Source organism: Opisthocomus hoazin, chromosome 5, assembly GCF_030867145.1.
Source record: "Opisthocomus hoazin isolate bOpiHoa1 chromosome 5, bOpiHoa1.hap1, whole genome shotgun sequence".
NCBI classification, from domain to species: Eukaryota; Metazoa; Chordata; class Aves; order Opisthocomiformes; family Opisthocomidae; genus Opisthocomus; species Opisthocomus hoazin.
This window is the reverse complement of record NC_134418.1, coordinates 73,083,026-73,103,671: the sequence shown is the minus strand read 5'-3', so window position 1 is coordinate 73,103,671 and position 20,646 is coordinate 73,083,026. Positions and strand designations below refer to the sequence as shown.

At 37.9% G+C, this 20,646-nt stretch overlaps 1 protein-coding gene across 5 annotated transcripts in view; it reads right to left on the bottom strand.

Moving 5' to 3' along the window:
* GALNTL6 (polypeptide N-acetylgalactosaminyltransferase like 6) overlaps positions 1-20,646 on the bottom strand; it is a 635,741-nt gene that overhangs the window by 516,600 nt on the left and 98,495 nt on the right. For 3 of the 5 annotated variants that reach the window (XM_075421728.1, XM_075421727.1, XM_075421731.1), the window contains 2 exons: positions 13,795-13,856; positions 7,346-7,470 (listed from right to left, as the gene is read on the bottom strand). The gene's annotated coding sequence lies outside the window, so the exon portion shown is untranslated. Of the gene's footprint in view, positions 1-7,345; positions 7,471-11,913; positions 12,045-13,488; positions 13,649-13,794; positions 13,857-20,646 lie in introns of all 5 variants that reach the window. The other 2 variants (XM_075421729.1, XM_075421730.1) reach the window with 2 other exon arrangements.

The following is a 20,646-nucleotide window of genomic DNA, read 5'->3' as shown; positions in this document are numbered from 1 at the left end:
TCTTCTGCTCAGTGCAAGAGGCATAATAACTAGAACCATCCTAAGTATAGAAATGATTGCTATGAGATCATGTAGTAATTGTATAGAAAAAGTAGAACTACTGGCAGGAAAGATTTAGAAGATGTTGCATACTGGAATTCCACAGCATGCCAGCTAAGTCCCTCTCCGGAGGTCGAAGTGAATGCAGACATTCTCTCTCAGGAGATGAAATTCAATTTAATTTCCTGAATCCTGAGAACGATTTTGTGGTAAGGGTCATAGTCCACAACCGGCAAATTCAGGTCTGCTTTGTAAAGAATAAAGGCACATTTTTCAGCAAATAATTCTTTCACACAATCATAAGCCACCTAGCCCTAATAAGAATTGCTGAATTTTAAAGATGCTAAGCTAGTTTAAAGGAAGGAAAAAGAAAAAAAAAGTGTCACTGTTCTGTGAATTAAAAGCTGGAAATACACATCAAGGCATGTGGCAATAACGTATGCTTGCCCTAGAAGAACTTGTATTGCAGCTGCAGAATATACAGTTTCTTCTGTGGGAATACCTTCAAACCTTCACGTATTTGCTGTTCAAAATCTCAACTGATATATGAAAAAGAGTGAAAGAGGTGCATTCAGAAACTGTGCGCACCTTGGCACCACAATTTAGTGTATTAGGGATGTATTTTCATTTCGACTCCTACAAGTCCTCCTAAGCCAAAAGGTTCACCAAGACTTCTGATATGACCTAGGACAGAAAATCAGAGCAGACTGTAAAACACTCCAGCAGGGATGAGAGCTACCAAGAGAGAAGACTGTGAGAAGCTCTTGAGCCATGCATTTCAAACCTAGAAGCTGAACTCCGACAGCCAGCAAAGTAAATTTTTTGAGAAGCGACTCCAGCTCATGGCTAATCACTACTCTTCGTGTGGGAAAGCCACTATTCCGCACATATATTGCAGGAGCCAAACTACACTCTCATGAAAGGTAAAGTACCCACCTTTGTGTTCACGGTTACGAACAGCAGAGGTTGATGTGCTCTAAACAGAGAATGAATCTAGGAAAATTATTATTAACTATCTGTAATATTGCCATATAAAAGAGTGAATAAAGGTAATGGAATGGGAGTTTTCTTTGATTACAATGTTTACCTCCAGGTAACTCGGGATGTAAAGTGACCAGGTCTTTTCCCATGTTGCGTTTGAATCTGCTTAGCTAGAGACAACAGGCAGTGCCTCAAACGACTCTTGAAGGCAAGAAGGGGGGCAAAGGGACCTGTTCTTCTACTGGTGTAACCCAGATTGGAAACGGAGTCACAAACAATTGGCAATTCTGGTATTTAGGGGAGTGACATGCTTTTATCATGGCTGATTTTCATCCTCAGACCTCCAAGGGTCCCTCACACACCTCACACCGTCTCTCTGTATCGCTTAAGATCGACCAACACCTCAACAGAAAGGTGTGACATTGGTAGCATACTAGAAATGGAAATAGAAATTCAATGTGGTAGAAAAATACTCTTTTACAAAAGTTCAAAATTCAAGATCCTCCAAACTCCCACAGAGAACATGTATTTTCAATGTACTCTGCAGAGGAAAATTTCAATATATTCACCTCAAAACCTGGAATGCTCATTTATATAAAAATGCTGGCTATAAATAACAATACATTTAACATTTTTTTATTGATCTTCTGTTTCTAAGTCATTCTGGCCTCCTTTGTCTCCAGTTTTGCCATCAAGTTTCAAAATCGTCATCACGTATTTGTACTGCTGCTAACTGTGGAAATAAATTTCATAAATCTCATTCGCTGGGTTTTTCTTGGAATCAAACTGTTGTTCTCAAAGTTAACTGAGAATTTCAGCTGAAAGGGAAAGCTAGGAGCCCTCCTACTCATATAGGAAATACAGATATTCAGTCCCCAGAGAGAAACTCAAGAGAAGTTCCTTTTATCAACATTTTTGGATCCCGACTTGTGTTTTCTAAGTTACTAGGTTTGGCAATATTGCACAAAGCCAGAAAAGTTACTTGATAGGTATACTACAAACATCTATTAAGACTGAAGTAGTTATAAATCTGAAGACCTCTTCTTTTTAGCTGGTGGAGATTTTCTAGTCATAGTACACTTGAAGGTCCATTACCTTGAATAAAAAGTTTAAGGCCAATGAAAAGAATTTAGTTATATGAAAAGACTATTGGGGAAGTCCCCCCAGAAATCTTGGGCATTTAGAAAATATTGTCATTCCTATTCCAGAATTATGATTTTTGTTTTAAATTCCAAAGAAAAACTATTACCCCAGTAAAAGTCACATAGAAATTAAATGAATAATACTAACACAACGAATTATTTCCACTTTCAAATCTTTATGATGTTTGTCTAGCTGGATGATGGTTGATTGCTCCTTCATTGTTGCTGTGCTCAAGAAAGCAACAAAAATGCTGATGGATCAGACTTTTTGCCAGTTACCTCACAAGCTGCAGATTCACTACTGCACAAAAGAAATCACTGAAATGTAAGGGTAATCAGAAAAGTTTATTTTGAGAGAGAAAATCAGTAAAATGTCAAATATTTCTAAATAGCTCAGTAATCATAAAACACTGATGTCAGGAAAAATAGTTGCTCATTCTTCCTTTCACAAAAATCCACAGCAATTTGGACCTAAATATGGTGCAGGAACATGGCATTTGCAGGAAGTTGGATGAAAAAAAATTTCTTCTTTTAGATCGTCTTGTTCAAAAAACAGAAGCAATATATCAGCTTTACAAGAAGAGAACAAACTCAACTCTGCGTTAGCTAGGAAAAGCATTCAGCTTTCTTGAAGATCAGCCCTCCTGTTAGGTGTTCTCTCCGGCCCATTTCAGAAAGTTTGCTATATACTTTCCAGGTATCTAGTAAGGCCTCTCGTCAACCTTATTCTTCTCACACCCAAGAGTTTCCTTTGTCTGATAATACATAGGGCATTCACACTCTCATCACGCAACCTGATCCAGGTTGGATCTAAAAAACCATTCTGTTGCTGGAAATAAAGCAGTACATTCTGCAAAGTTTCCTTAACAAGATTGAAATTCTCATCTCACCAAATATATAAAATGTGCAGAATATATCACAAGGTAGCCGATGTCACCTTCAGCTCTGATTTCTCACTAAAGGCATCACCAACAACATTCAGAGATGTCTACACTCAAATATAGGAGAGGAGAATGGGCTACAGGGAGCTCCACATTCCTTAGTTGTTCATTTGCCTCTAGTTGTGTTTTGGGCTACTCTAAACAGTGCTTTCCAAGTCTCAGCTCAGGTCCAGCACTGGGAATTGTTTATTCCACTTAGCCACATAAAAGGTTGAATGGATGAGATGGCACCACGTTGTACCTCTGTCATCCTCCTTGGGCTCCCAGCCAGCTGAGCATCCCATGCCCCAAACCCTCGCTGTCCTTCCTGCCATTCCCTGGAGTATGTTGCACATCCTGGAGGTCTCAAGAAAGTCACATTAGTGGCTGGCACAGAGAGCTCATGTCACTTCAAACACCGTAATGGCCTGCACCTTTTGCTCTCCCGTTGTATCAGAGATGAAGACACCAGCTTGAAAAGTGAGCAGACTAAAATATTGGTTTGCTGTAAACAGTTCAATGCTAATAACACGTAGTATTTCCCTAACTCACCGACAGTTGGATATTAATACCTGTGTATACCTAGGAGAACAAATGCTCTACAAACACTTTCTTCAAATTTGAAGATGAGGAAACCATCAAAGAAGATTTAAATGAAGATCGTAATACTGACGGCTCCAGTTCCATCACTGAAAATTTCCAGTATAACTGTATGTAAAAAAATGAATCAAGTAAGAAGCAGCATGTTTAGACTACATTACTGCACCGAGTTCCACTGTATACTGCAGAAAGTCATCATAGATGCCATAGCAGGCAAGAGGATGCTTTTGCATTCTGGGTGCAACCCAGCAATTACGTAACCTGCATTCTAATGACTACATATTGCTCCATCATTTAGGAGAAAATGTAATTTTATTTAAAATTATAATCGCCAAATCCAGTGATTTCTGATGAGCTGTGTGAATGTGATTTGCAGTATTGATTCCATCATACTGAAGTAAGAAAATAAATGCTGAAAAAAACAAAGATAAATATATTAGAAAGTATTTTTTGTAAGGGGTATTATTAGTAAGAGTCTTTTCTGCTTTTTAATGATTAACATATTTGACATTTTACAAGCAAATGTTGAAGACCAGACTTAAGCCAACCGAAGGTAAAACATAAACTAGAATGCCACTCAGAAAAGTGCTTACTGGTATCTTTATAACCAATAGTTTCTGTCAGATTGATCTACAGTCTCACTAACCAGATATTTAGTATTTTTCAAGGAAGTTGTTATCCACATTTCAAGATAGCCCTCATGAGAACTGGAAGATTTTTTTGGCTTTTGCAATTCAGACATCATAAATTGTCTTTTCAGTATCAGACTTCAGTCAGGCTCAGAGGATATTCAACAGCAGTAGGACTCAGAATGCATTAAAGGATCAAACATAAGAAATACAGACATCACTGAATGTTATGAAGGAAATAAAGGTAAAACTAACCAAGGAGTTTCCTCAAAAGCTTATTGAAAATTTTAAACTAAAACCTTTAATTTCAATGTGCTTCATAGTAGCACAAGGGTGATAAAGTATTAATGGCTATCAGAAGTAAAAAAAAATTACATCTACCTAACTGGCCCTGAATGTAAAGAAGCTGAGGGTTTTTTTAATTATTGGGTTGTTTTGGGTTTTTTTATAGGGGGAGGGGTTCTCCTCATACCCTGAATAAAAGACAAGGTAATATAACTATCAAGAAACTGAGGGCAGAGACAATTTTAACAAATGTGTGGACACCTCCATGAGCACATGCTTATCCCTTTTATGAATGTTCATGAGAGCTGGCAATTTCTGGTGTTAAAATATCCATGAATCCATTGTTTTAAAATACGCATCTTACTCTATGTTTCTAAATCTTGTTTTGCCTCCAAATAGTCAGAGGCAGCACCAGGTGCTGGAACAGCCGTAACTTCACTTGAGAGCTGATAGTCCTTAGACAACGCTGAAAGCTACATGGGGAAAGCCAGTAACAGCCTCTGCTACTGGAATGTGGATCAATAAGCATTCTGTCCCGTCCTTTCACTTCAGAGTTAGAGCTTTTGAACACAAGTATCTGGCTTGAAGTTTTGCCTTAAAGTGAGAACAACAGCTTCATTTTAGCTTCGGCAACGCAGAGTAAATGAGAGGTGAATCAAGCTTCAGGCAATAAAAGTACTTCTTTATGTGGCTTCACAAATTTGTTTTCCAAAAACAACATTCTGAAACAGAAACATTGTTATATGGTAATGCCTAATCTTAGCAAATGTAGCTTAGATTTTTCCCTCCCTCATTATTTAGAGGAGGGGAAAGCTATTTATAACTACAGAGGGCCTTCCACACCTTGGGGAGCTAATTTTAGTTGCTTAGTGCGATAGCAAAAGGATCATTCCATGTTCAAGGATAAGAAATAGCCAAGAATAGAGCCAAATGGATTTTCAAAAAACCTTTCATCACTGAAGTTAATGATAAATTTAAGAATAGCTAATATTAAATAGTCTTTGTGAAGTGATTAATGAAGTCTGCCAAGTAGTAAATCCCAAATTCTCTAGAACTTTTTTCGGGTACATGCATCTGCAATTTTATATACATTAGAGAAAAAAAATTAGGAACAAGAGTTCTGCTGTAACTACAGATTCTACTCAATGAGAAAAAAAATCAGAATTTGCATTGATGTGGAAGCAAATGGATTGGTTAAAAACTAAAAAAACCCCAAACCTAATTAAAGTAAAACATGAACACCGTAAAGAAACTTTTAAAATCTGAAATAGCAAAAAACCCTGAGATATTTTTAAACAAAATTCAAAGCAAGTGGTCTGTTCAGAGGTATATGAGGGCTTTTGTTCAGCCCAAAATGGAATTTCTTTTTCTGTTTTTCCTTTTGTCCATCATAAAAGCCATCAGCCTCCTTCCCTGTCCACCTATGTTTCCCGACCACCACTGGGTTGAGCAGTGTTTTTCACTGATGTCCCTCCCATGCTTTAAATGACCTTTCATTGAGGACCTTGGCAAGTCATGAATGTAGGTGCACAGTATTAAAGCTAATTACTCTAAGACAGGTCCCCGAACCGAAGAGCATACAACAGATATGTGAAAAAATGTCATACAAAGCACTTACCATGATAAAGAATCACTACACTTTGAACACCTCAGCAACAAGCAGGGATTTTGAAATTTCTTACAAAATCATATCGCACTTGTTCTCAAGCTATCATACCTCAGTTAAATGCTTTCCAGTCTTTGGGAGGCCACCAGAACAGGTGGTTGACATTAGTAGTATTAAGCCTAATTTATATGTTTTAACCTTTTCCAGACCATTTGTCTTCTAAGGACAGGACTGAAGATAGTATCAGCCTAAATACACAGGAGTTAAAAAGTCATGGTGTCTCAGGCTACTTCACAAAGAAATGCCTCTTTTGTGATGACTTTTATGTACAAGAACAGTTAAATTGTCGTCTGTTCTTTCCTTCAGATCTCTTACCATGGCATTCTGTTAGCAAAGAACTTCCTTGCCAAGACACCGGTCCCCATCAGTCATTCACTCTTCATGTTTCTCAACGGAGTTAAAAAGCCTGACAGTTTCCATGAATAACAATGACACATACTCTTATATCTTGCAAAGAGGCACAAATTTTAAACAGGGGAAAACCCCCCACAGTGTTTAAAGAGTTTTCCAAGCACTCCTTACATCTGGTTTTGAGTGAAGATGGAACAGCCATTGTGCGCAAATTGACCACCCTGCTTATATGTGTTGTCATGTAATTGCTGGCTTAGGTCACTGCACTAAGGAACTGTCTTCACTATGACAACAAATCTGTTTTGTAACCAACACCCCATGCTTGTACAAGAAAGATTCTTCTCTATTTTGCAACAGCGCTTGCTTAGCTGGGGTTCCAACAGCTTTTAATACACAGTTTTTGACCATGTTTATGCATCTGCACTTAAAAAGCTGCTTATGCATACCTGTTTGAACATCTTCTTGGAAAGTATCCTAAAATCACATCAGAGAAGCATGTTTTCCAGGAGATGCTCACATTCAGCATGTTGAAAACATGCTTCCACTGCTATGAGTGGCTTTCGTGATAGGCTTAGCAAACATAACTGCATAAATGTAGTCGCAGAGGCTTATCTGTACTACCTAATTTTCAGAAAGACTGCACCTGTCTGTTTGATAATAGGTTTATTTTGTCAATGCATACGACAATAGGAAAAAATTCTCAAGATGGGAAAGGGCCTCAGCCAAGCTTACCTAGTTTTGGTGATTAATAATGCAGGACATCAGTCTTTTGTCATCCTCCTGTCAGCCAAGACATTATTCCTAGCATAAGGTAACTCAAGTTTCAATCTAAAAAATTCCTCTAGTCTCTTGAGATTCTGTACAGAGAAAAAAGTTAATCAATATTCCATATTAAATGTTATTATGAAAGAAAAGGGATGTCATCTGTATATAGACCTGTATTTAAAAGCACTTTTCATTACTGGCATGAGTTATTTGGTATTTCGTTTTTCCTTCAGCTCCATTCTTGAACTTCTGACTGTACTCAATCAAGTTGGCTGAGAAATATAGTTATGTCTTTACAGGGTATGCATTATTTCAGGTTATAATTATAATTTAGATATACGTGCTTTAAAAAAAAATCTGTCTATCTTCACTGTAGAATTCAGCTCTTGTAGAGGCTGGTCAAACATTGGTCTTGGGGAAAAATGCTATTGAATATTATGTTAGTGATCTTGGCACATAAGTAAGTATATGCTAATAACATTTTGAGAGTCATCAGCAATAAAGGAGAAGATTTGAATGTTGTATGGGAAGAGCTAGATGACCTTGATAGCTAGAATAATAAAAGTGAAACGGAGTTTAGTGTAATTTGGAACAAGTTTGTATATAACTTGTCCAGGAAAATAAAAAGTTAGTGAAAATGGGAAAGAAATTTTAGGTAGCAGACAAAAATTCCATCAAGTATTAGGAGAAAGTAACTTAATTTGTTTTTAAAGGATACGTGGTGCTACGTGTAGTGGCAGAGACCTCGCTTGATAGATCCAGGGGTCCATTCCAGCCTGAGGGGCTTGACCAACTAGTTTAATCCAAGTGACTAATCCAATTGGACTAAAGCTACCCCTCCCTCCATTCTTAATGAATGCTACGAAGAAGTCTAAAGCTCCCTAAACTCTCTAATCCTGTCCTTCTTAAGGGCCAGGAGCATTGTCTTACCTACTTTTCCAATTACCTAGTTCTTTCAAGAATTATTATTTCAAAACTGGATCCTTTTGAAAACGCTTACAATTCAAACTGCTGATGGCTTAGTCTCTTTGACAAGTCAGCTGCTAAAGGAAGAAAACAGAAGATGAAGCAGACAAAATACAGGAAGAGAAATATTGTTTCTGCCCAACTGGAACCTTATTGAAACCAACCTGAAACTGGGTCAGAGTGCCTTTTAAGGGAAGCAATAAAGCTGCTTCTATGTTTTGGGTCACCCGCTGTGTACTGAGTCACACAAGCCTACTATTTCTTCCCCAGCAGATTCAGAGCAAAGGTCCAAAAATGGAAGACGAAATAGGTATTAAGATTTTTTTATTGTTTGCTTGCTTGTTTTTGAAGGGAACAAAGTGTGTAATCCCAGAATATAATTTCCAACATTACTAACATGCCTGAGTAGCCTTGTTCAATATGACCATATAAGGACATTGATGATAAGTTACAAAATGCTAAAGTTCCTGAGTATATATCATGTATGAAATCTATGAAAATTCTACTTTTGGGGAGAATCCACCCCATAAAATTCCTGGCTTAACAAGGTCTCAATTTGTTTCTTCTGTATGCAGTGCCAGGCATTTTACATGGCCAAACCTCCATAGAAGTTCAGCAGAATTTTACACTCCAGTAAGCTTCAGAAAATTATGCATCAGAGAGCCTACTTTATAGAGAGGGTGCCTGAAATAAGGCAAAATTAGACTTCGCACACATTTACTTTATTAATATGGCACAGTCACAGAATGTTTAAAATTCTGAAAAATGAAAATTCATAAAGTGACTCACAAATAAGTTGTGAGTACTTTGGAACAGAGGAACCTATTTCAAAATGTGGTGACCCTGGGAAGTCCTGGTTAGTCACCCTCTTTGATTAGTCTGCACACAGAATCAGATAGAAGAACTGGTGACTCTTCCCAATACACAGAAAGGATTTCATAAAACTAATACCTGCCATTTCAACTACCTGTGCCTAAAACACAGTGAACCTAACAATGTGAACTGTGCTACATCCTTCTTCGATGGAATACTAGGAGATGAGTATTATGTGACTTGTCAGTATGCGTGATCATTTTGTTACATTTCAAACTGCATTGAGCTTATTTTATAAAGATTTTTTACTTACAAGCATATGAAAAAGGAGTTATCCCCTTTGTGGAAGACAGTAACAGAATTTAAAAGCTGAGGGTAACATGGAAATGACACTGTACAAAATATGAAATAAATGCTATATAACAGCTTTCAAGATGGAAACTACATCAAAAAGCTTCAACAAATCAGACCAAAGTTCTGCATTTTTAAGATGTGTACCAAGATGGTTCAGTAAGAAAGCACACTTTTAGGACTACCAAAAGTTCATAAGCACAGGAAAATCAAGATGAAGTTTAAGAATTTCAGTAAGTTAAAGAGTTGTTTGATGAACGGGAATCTACTGAAATAACTTCTTCACTGAGCCTTTAGAATAATTTTTTTTTATCATGATTGTGTTTCTAAATAAAGTCTAAAAATGCATTAACTTGCAAAATAAAATTATTACTTTTGATAGCTTAGCAACCTTTCTACTATTCCTAACCATTTCTCAATGAAACATCATGTGCTTTTAAAATGTCTTCTGACTGTCAGAAGTTATACTACAAAGAGGTAGGCTAAAGATAGTAGTATAAAGACATTAAAGTTTAGGATTCAAGTTGTATAATGAATGTCAACAGCGCAGTTGCAGTTACAATTGGTAGCTCCATGGTGGAGCCAAAAGCATGAGCTTTACACTTTTTGCTGAGAAAGGATCAGAAACGTAACATAAGTGTGAGAGCATCCAGCTTCCTACAGGAATGATTTGTTCCGGCGTACCCTACATAACAGTGACTTCTTAGACCTAGCTGCAATTGAGGAAGTGTTTCAAGAAGTCTATTTCATTAACTGAAATAGCTAGTTGTTTATGTAGAGTGCCAGTCATTAAGTTTAATTGCTGCTGAAAGTAGATTATATCCTAGGTATATCACAGCAAGGGGGAAATTCCCATTTCAGAAAGGAAATCATACACACAAAGCCATTCCACAAAGATTTCAGACTATAATCAAGCGTCCTGGGGACAATCAGCATCTTAGTTTTTAGATAAATACTTTCATGTGCGAATGGAAAGTATCATTGAACATAACGCATCTTAACAGAGATGAAGTGCATAAATCACTCCTTTGTTAAAGTATCACTCCAAAATTAGCTTCACAAAGCAAAGACTATTCTTCCCTATTCACAAGTGTATTTTAAAATAGAAAGCACCATATACATCAGTTTTTAGTGAAGCCTTAATCTTGTTTCCAAAAATTAAAGCTGTTCTGTTCTTTAAAATGATTTTTTAAGCATTATAAAATTTAATGCTCAAATACACATTAAAATAATACGAGTAAAAAATAATGGTGTAAAATAGAATCAATTCTAGGTTATTTTGTACTAGCTATATATTGCTCTTCCATTAAAAAAAAAAAAAAAAGCATTGAAACTGGAGTTGTGAGTGAAGCTCAATGCTGCTCCCCATGTCCTGTCAGGCTACATTGCTCTTGGAAGAAGAGAGAAGGGGTGCTTCCTAATACATCTCTTCTTGTCACACTGCGGGTACTCAACAGAAAAAACCCTACCAGTTTACTGCTTTGCTTGTGAATTTGTGGAAACAGAGTTCAAATGCCAAGTTGCTACACTGGATGAACTACTGAGTATCACAGACAGTCCTGCCTACGTGATGCAGGCTTTGGATGATAGCCTCCTAAACCAATTAAGAGCTATATATGTTTGAGAGAGAGAGGGATTCCTGTTGCATGTGGCAATACAATTTTATAGGTTTGCAAATCTGCACTTTGAAACTTTCTAAAACTCATGCTATCAGAAAATTTGGTAATGTGTAATTACAGTGAGTTCTTTCTTGTCCTGAAGCAAGAGAAAAGCACTCTTTAAGGTGAGGAGCCCAGGTTTCAGTTCCTAGTTACAGCTGCAGAAAATTCCTTGGATGTTATCCGAGTTTTGCCTGGCTGGTGTAAAGAGTTAACAGCATCCTCCCAGGTTCCTACAGTGTCTTCACTGGTAACTAACACACTAGGAACAGAATTTCTTTCTGTTTTAAGAGCGGTAACAGGATGTCACTTGTGCAAATTTCCAGAGATATAATTTTCAGGGCTGCACCCTTTTAAAATACTTGTAAAGTCAAATGAGCTACAAAAATGTGTTATGTGTTCATCTGTATGTATAGAAGTCATTCAGTATATTAGCAATTAGGGGGACTAGCAAATTTTAGGTTATACGTGCAACTGGCATGCACATCTTGTACTCATTTTAGAAAGGGTATTTCCTATTCAGATGCAGATATAGAATACTAACAGAGTGCATTTTCATACATAGCTGTTGGTCTACCATGCTCAATGTACCTCCGTTCATTTAAACCATTCATTTAAACATGAAGGAAAACTCGCTATTGAAATATGCAGAGAGTTAGCAGTGAATTTCCATTTGTCTTAGTGTTAGAGGTTAAGTAAGCTCTGAAGTAAGAATCAGTCTTAAGCACTGTTTGAACTAAAATATACCTTTCTAATTCGCAAGCTCTTCAGTTAAGAGATGTATCTACTTGCATAGTATTTCAGAGGCTGGAGAAAAAGAGCTGGAAGCATTACAACAGCCAAGGTGAGAGTGAAGTATAAGATGCTGAGCCAATTGCCTGGAGCAAAAGTAAAAATGCAACTGTAAATTGCATGGAATTATAAAATTATAATCTGCCTCTAATGGCATACTTTGCTGTCAGAGACCTACTTCAATAACAGCTTTCAGGATATTAACAAAGTTCTAGAGCTATTCTTGCAGCCCACTTTGTGAGTGCTGCAGACATACCGCTATCTGCGCAGCTGGTGCAAAGCAAAAGATTTGTTTTTGCAAAATAGTGTACAACATCCCCATAAGCGAGGAAGCTAGACAATGAGACCAGGCTGCATCTTCAGTGATGACGATACTGAGCTGATAAGCTCAGAGACTAGCTGGACATCAAGGAGGCTGCTGCATTAGCAACAGGGAGAAAAGGGTGCTGAGATGACAACTGTCATGCAAACTCCCACTCAGCATACTGCAAACAAATTCAGCTGAGCTGACAAGGAATATAAAACTGCTTATATAACCAATGCCAGTTGTTTTGCTAAAGAAAGGAATTGTTATGACTCATAAGAAGTGCAAAAGAATTGCCTGAAACCTGGTAGAGCAAGTTAAATTATTGCAATGTTAAAAAACCACCAGTAAGCTGCTGACAAAAGGTTGGAAAAAAAAAAAAGAAGAAAAAGATGAAGGGAGTCAGTCTATGCTAGAAAAATACTGTGATACATAAATTTAAAAAAAACGAGTTTAGGAAACTGTGGTAATTAAGAAAGATCATAAAATGTTTCAAAACATTTATTTTTAAAAAATACTACTAGTACAAGATAATTTCTAAATATTTTCCTCACATGCATAAAGAAGACCTGGATTTTGGGCAATGCAGTTTGATTGAAGCATGTAGGAATGTAGGATACAAAAGAGTATAATAATAACAATGGTAGAATACAACTTCCAGGCTCAAAAGACACTGGTTTTAATTATAATCCTAATTTAATTTGGATGTTTTATGTTGAATAAAGATGAATCATTAATAAAACTGGATATTGTTTTGGAACCTACAGATCAGTAGCAATAATGCAGCTGCCCACCAATGCCTCCATAAGGTTAAAGAACAGAGTCCCAGCTACCAAGAACTGTGTTAGTAAATTCATTTCCAAAAGAGTGATCTTCCCCAAAATGAAGACCATCATAAGCACAACAGGTTAGAAAACAATGTTTAAAGAGAAAGACATAAAAACAATTTGGAAATTCTTTAAAAATTAGATGGCTGCTAGAGAAAGCATCATGTGGTAACAATTCCACTGTCAAGATTAGAATTACATTGAAAAGTGCGTCCTGATTCACGGCAATGTAAGGACAGTACCTAACAGTATAAAAAAAACAGCAAGAAGGAAATAGAAAAAAAATCAATACAAACTTCAAACTTAGGGGATCTAGAAATCCAATAAAGAAAATTAAAGGCATTGTGGAAAATGCATGGTAGAATAGGCCTACAGAAATTCAGCAAATCTAAGCATTACCAGATCAAATGTGTTGGTGGGTAACTAGATTCATCTTCTGATGGACGTTGCAAAGTAACTCCTTATGAGACACCTTGCAAACTGCTTTCTTTTCCCTCTGCCACCACCACCAGTAGTGGCCATTCGAGTAGTGCCTAAGCACCTTCACAGGGAGAAAACACTACAGGACACATTAAAAAGATAAGATTAAGAAACAGGCATTGAAAGTCTAAAAGCACATAAACTCATATGAGAAAATGCATGCATTTTCAACAGCGAGTGGGATTAACTATTACGTTGCATTACTAATAGGATGGGCAAACTCACCTGATGCTTTTCTGGAAGACATGCTTTATCCAGGAATATTTTTGGATTCAGTACAAGACATCCTGGCAAAAGATAAGAACCGATAACTATAGAATCGGGCTAAATGCTCCAATAATACCTGCATTCAGTGAAACTTTGAACAATACCACTGCAGTAGTCTCTTCTCATGTCTTGCTTACTGGAGGAGACAAATCCCTGGCTGTACGCCCTGGGTCTGCTTCTTGTTGTTAATCACTCTGTAATTTCTCTTAGAGAATAGATTGACTAAATAACCTCAGTCTCAGAACCTTCCTTTCCTTCTTTGTACCTCTCTGAAGCACCTATAACATTTCTCTATGCTGGAAAATGAAAATTACTTCTTTTAATATTTCAGTGTTCTTGTTGTCACTTAGTTTTCTCAAACCTGAGGTAGCAGACAGACCTTTTGGACAGAAACTTCAAATTTTAGAGAAGACATTTAAAATCATTCCTCCATATAACTGGGAAGCTTCTCTCCAGCAATTTTTACTTCTTTTTCTTTCTGCAGCTCTGATCACACTTCAGGAAAAGTTATCTCTATGAAAAAGAAATTAATTGAAAAATGAAGTTTCCTTTTCTTTACATATCTTTCTGCACTAAGTGCCTCAGCAGACCTTCTAATTTGATCAGTCAGAATGAAAAGAAAAAAGATATTTGTTTTCATGCAGTTTCATCCCTGTTGAACATGGGAAAACACAGGAAACCAAATAATATTACAAAATCACAGTTTGTGTCTAAAACATGAAATTTCTGTCTGAAAAATACCATGTCATGAGCTGATAATGTTGAAATTAAATTAAAGGATAATTCTTGGTTAAAAAGCCTAAGGCAGCAGTGAAATACTTTGCAGACAATCTGATGTGAAGCTGGGACAAGAAGTCCCAACTTAAGCAAGCCGTGATGATGGGGAAATCTCACGGGTCACCTGCATTAATATATTTTGAACTTCAAAGCACATGCTTTGATGCTCTTTCCCAATGTGGAAGCCGTACCAAGATTTTATGCACAATGAATCAAGGCAGAAGAGAAAATTAAGTGGAAATTACAACAATGCTACACGTAATAATAAATCTTCCTTATTATAAATTTCCTATTATAAATTTGTGTGTTAAGACCAGTATCCAGACCTGACTGGGACTCTTAGGAACTGTGACCACATCACATCACAGTGTATCTGAAGTACCTCTTTCTACTGCCAGAACTGTCAAAAAAAGGTGCGGTGTCAGGCTTACTGGCATTTCCTTTGCCAGAAACAAAAGACTAACCTATAAAATTATGTAATGCCTATACAAATGCATGTTAGTTACTACTTTATGCAACATACAAAATTTCTTTTTATCTAGTGCTCTGAGGCACAAAATATTTGATTTTTCTTTGGACTTCGCTCAAATTTAAACCCTCCTTCAGGGCTATCAGATGAGCTGCCCAGAAGCAGCTCAATGGAGCCTGAAATACAGCAGGTGCTGAATGGATGCTCTCCCTTGTCAGTAGCTGCAGCATGCAGCAAACTTGCCTTTATTGGCTTCTAAGGCAGTGAATCTGCCCTGGATTTTCCGCCACAGCCTCAGGCATGCTGCTCATCATTTAGATTTGGGCTTCTTGGAAGTTGTAAATGCACCTCGCTGCAGATACCTGTAGCTTTTCAAAAAGCTGCAACTGGCAAGTTGACTCAGAAATCTGCCTCAAACTTAATACTGATAAATTGCATTTAATCTGTCTAATGTATGATACAAAAGATCTTTGTTAAAAACACATTCGTAGAATTTGGAGCAGAATATGAACGATTGATCAGAGCCAGCAGCTGCTTGCAAAAAATATTGATTTTCTGTAGGTAACAAAGCATCCAAATATTTAGGATATATTGCCATTTTATACATCTTTAGAAAATAAGGCACTACAGTTTTAGCATTCCAGAAAAGAAATTTAGGCCCTGGCTGTTAAGATATTTCTGTGAAAGTGTTTTGGTTTTTGTCCTTTATCAGAGTGCTTTAGAGATAGTTAATTATATTTCTTTTGAGGGAGACAGATAAATTAGATACTGTAAAATGCATCCGGTGGCCCTCTTTTTGTTTTACATACATGGAATTTTAAAACTTGTATAGATAGTAATATTTTCTAAGGGCCATTCCTATTTGCCCTATACATATGCAGTCCACTACGTATGAAGTAAAAAGGTTTCTTAAATTACCTTAAACATGATTGTATTTGCTCTCAGTGGAAAACCAAGCAAAATCAAACACTCTCAGCAACTAGTGCTTAAAGACACCTATTCATTTACACACATCTGGAAAAATAATACAAAGGATGACCAAGATAAATAGTTATAATTTAAAAACTGCAGAGTTGACCTAAATTGCTATGTGATTTGCTGTTAAAAGTGTTGATTTTGGAAATATTGGCTGTAGACGTGAACAGCTTAATGTATGATGATACTCGTATCTAATTTGCATGGTTAATAAGATTATTCCTGTGAGTGAGCTTTAATAATAACTAAATATAATAAAATTTATCCATAATCTGGATGGATTCTTTCAGGGCACTAGGAGACAAAGAAAAGCAAAAGGAAGATGCCACACCAGTAAAATAAGAGATTCACCCGCTTTTACACAGTCCAATTTAGCATTTAGAAAAGAAAATATTTAGTATTCAGGAGTCACTGGCTCAGCAAATTTTGAACAAGTTTGAACTTTTTTACTTACTTTACTTACAGGAATACTTTTAGAGGTGGAAATTATTTTCCTTTAATTTTGTAACTTTATGTGGTAGTGCACTGATGTGCCTAAGGGAGCATCTGAAATAGAAAACTGGTAAAGACCAGATAGGCTTCAGAAGCAAGCTTAGTCCATCTTACTGACAGAGGTCATTTCCATTAATATCATATCTTAATAACTATGCCCTCAGACTGACAGAGCCTTGCGCGTTAGCTTTTCTCATGAACCCTAGGATGGAAAGTTGTTTATAAAAAGAATAAAGTCATGACACATGGTTATAAAAAGGCATACTGCATGTATTAAGATTGATCTTTTACTTCAGTAGACATGCTTCTAGAACATTCCTATTCCTTTACGCTGAAGGGGAGGAAGAAGTATACCTTGAAGCCAAAATTCACAATAAAAAAATATGGTTTAGTATTTCTAGAGCAGCTCCCTCTTGTGGGTAAAGATTATCAAGAAGATTAGATGAAGGAGTAGACACCATCATGCTCTGCTCTTGTACTTTAATGGCCAGCATTAATAGGATTATGCATGTCCAGAAATCCCACAGCTCCTGATCCCACAGCTATTCAGCTGTAGAGTAATGCCTACCATCTTCTAGGTACTAGGACTCAGCCAAAGACAGTAGCTGGTCCATGGCCATGATCATCTCCCACATCTACAGAGTACACCACGCCTTATGATTAACTAATGCATTTTTACTTGCAAATAAAGATGTAGTTTCCCCATCAGATTCAGCCTAACAAATTTTTTAAAACTAAGGCATTGTATGTTAAACCACTGCATTTCACAGCTGAAGGAGGTAAAGGGAGCCTCCACTGTCAGGTACCAAATGATGCCTAGCTAGGTGTCAGTTATTTAGTTCATTCGATTATCTACTCTTACCATAAGGATTATCACTGTGGTTTTTACTGCTGTAGTAGTCTATATTTCACAAAGCTTCTTAACTGTGAGAACTACCCTCCGTCCCTCTTTCTTGCTTAGGAAAGGCACAAATAACTGAGGCTAGGAAAGGTATTTCTCCTTTGTCCCTTACATAGCTCCTTCCAACAGGCGGGTTCTTCACAGACTGAAGATTTTCCTGTTGTGCAATTTCAAGATTTATTTATTTTTTTTAGTGCTAATTATTTTGTAAAAATGGTACAAACCATGAGCTGTTTGAACTATCCAGACCTCATAATTATTTCTACATCAAGAATGAAACATTACTTTGCTTAACTATGTGAATACAAGTTTCAGAAGGAAGAAAAAAAGAGATTTCCAATTTACATGAAAAATCTGGACGTTACTGCAACCAGACATAGACAGTGTTATAAAAGCTTTTTTAGTCTGTTGTTAACTGCTGCTGAGCAAGTGTCAGACTACTTCCATTGTCATCTAGGGCAGCACTTAAAAGCAGAGAAAACATAACTGGGAGAAGATGGCTGAGAGGTTGAGATGTATCACTGACTAAGCAGCGTGATTCCTACATCATTCGTATGCAGTGTTTTCTGCTATCAAATTGTGATTGCCTGTCATAGGGACATGAGAAAATCATAACCATCAAACTGAATGAACCTTGAAGAGCTGGATGAGCACCGAGATAGAAAACCACAAATAAGCAGTAGGACACGCAGTCACGCGGACCGTCTGTCACCAGTCCCAGAGGGGTGCTCTATCTTACACAGTGGCTTCTCTGTCCCACATAGATCTGCAAGTGGACTGGACATATAGGCCAAATGGGATATCCTCTCCCCCAGGCATTTACCTTGCTGACAGCGGTTTGATAGTCTGTGAAAGCATCCACAATGTGCCAGACCCAATCAAGGCGTAAATCCTGTCACACCTTGCCACACAGGTCCACCCTACCCGTTTTGAGAGGGCAAACCAGAGCACTGTGCAGAGTTTTCAAAAGCGGATGCCATAATTTTAGAGAGTGGCAGAATGACTTTTTGTGTTTGCTCCTCTTTTTGACATTGTTTGACTGTTGATGCACTGTACATTGAAATGCTGCTTTCTTAGAAAACATTTATTGTAATGTGGGTAGCTTTATCTGCTGTAGTCCCATAATCTCATCCGTGAATAACATTCGGCTCAGAACTCATCACTGCATACATAAAGTTCGAATATTTTCCTCCTGTTACTTTACATTACACACTATTATTTTCATCAGCCATTTTGTTACCCAGTCACTCAGTGGTTTTTTTGTCCTTTTATAATTACTTGCAGTTGGTCCTTTTCTTTACTACACTCTCATAATTTTGGTTTAACAGTAAACCATTTACTCTCACTTATTCAACTCCCATTCCAGGGTATTCAAGAACACATTAACCAACATGTTTCAAACAGAGACTCTGGTGGGACTCCAGCATTGACCTCCTTCTACAGAAAATCCACTATTTATTTATAGCATGTAAATAGATACTTTAATAATTAAGAACATAGAAATAACACTAGTGTTTATAGCATTTAAGCACCCTCTATGACAAGAGAATTATCACCATATTTCTCAAGATTTTCACACAAGTATCAGCAAGTTATAATTTTAAGTACTTGCATCTCTGTAGGCTGTACCTACTCTGTAGTTTGTATTTTTTATATTTCAGAATAAAAGCCAATCCTAAACAGCCTCCAAGGAGGGAACTTGTGTTTTGCTTCCACAAGTGTTAGAACTTATGTTATAATCACAGTTCACTTTAATTATCTCTTCTGACTGTGAGGAACTTCAAAAAAGAAGGGCAATGAGGCTGGTGAGGGGTCTAGAGAACAAGTCTTATGAGGAGCGGCTGAGGGAGCTGGGGCTGTTTAGTCTGGAGAAGAGAAGGCTGAGAGAGGACCTTGTTGCTCTCTACAACTACCTGAAAGGAGGTTGTAGTGAGGCAGGTGATGGTCTCTTCTCCCAGGTAACTAGCGATAGGATGAGAGGCAATGGCCTCTAGTTGCATCAGGGAAGGCTGAGATTGGATATTAGGAAAAATTTCTTTACTGAAAGAGTGGTCAGACTTTGGAACAGGCTGCCCAGGGAGGTGGTGGAGTCACCATCCCTGGAGGTGTTCAAAAAACATGTAGATGTGGCACTTCAGGATATGGTTCAGAAGGCATGGTGCTGTTGGGTTGATGGTTGGACTTGATGATCTTAGAGGTCTTTTCCAACCTAGGATTCTATGATTCTATGAACAGTTAAGTACAATTGATGGTTAGTCCAGAAAAATCCTCCTAGAAGCTATGCTAAAGCACATGGAGGACAGGGAGGTGATTCAAGACAGCAAGCATGGCTTCACCAAGGGCAAGTCCTGTCTGACAAACCTAATGGCTTTCTATGATGGAGTGACTAGATCACTAGACAAGGGAAGACCTACAGATACGATCCATCTGGACTTCTGTGAAGCCTTCGACACTGTCCCTCACAACATCCTTCCCTCTAAATTGGAGAAATATGGATTTGATGGGTGGACTGTTTAGTGGATAAGAAATCGGTGTGAAGATCACAGCCAGAGAGTACTGGTCAATGGCTTGATGCCCAAATGGATGCTGGTGACACGTGATGTCCTCAGGGGTATGCACTGGGACCGGTGCTGTTTAAAATTTTCATCAATGACATAGACAGTGAGATCGAGTGCACCCTCGGCATGTTTGCAGACGACACCAAGCTGAGTGGTGCAGTTGAATCACAGAATCAGAGAATGGTCGGGGTTGGAAGGGACCTCTGTGGGTCATCTAGTCCAAACCCTCTGAAGAAGCAGGGTCACATACAGCAGGCTGCACAGGACCTTGTCCAGGCAGGTCTTGAATATCTCCATAGAAGGAAACCCCACAACCTCCCTGGGCAGCCTGTTCCAGTGCTCCGTCACCCTCAGAGGGAAGAAGTTCTTCCTCATGTTCAGACGGAACTTCCTGTGCTTCAGTTTGTGCCCATTGCCCCTTGTCCTCTCTCTGGGCACCACTGAAAATAGTCTGGCCCCTTCCTCCTGACACCCACCCTTCAGATTTTTATAAGCACTTATTAGGTCTCCTCGTAGCCTTCTCTTCTTCAGGCTGAACAACCCCAGCTCCCTCAGCTTTTCCTCATAGGACAGATGCTCCAGTCCCCTCATCATCCTCGTAGCCCTCCGCTGGACTCTCTCCAGTAGCTCTTCATCTT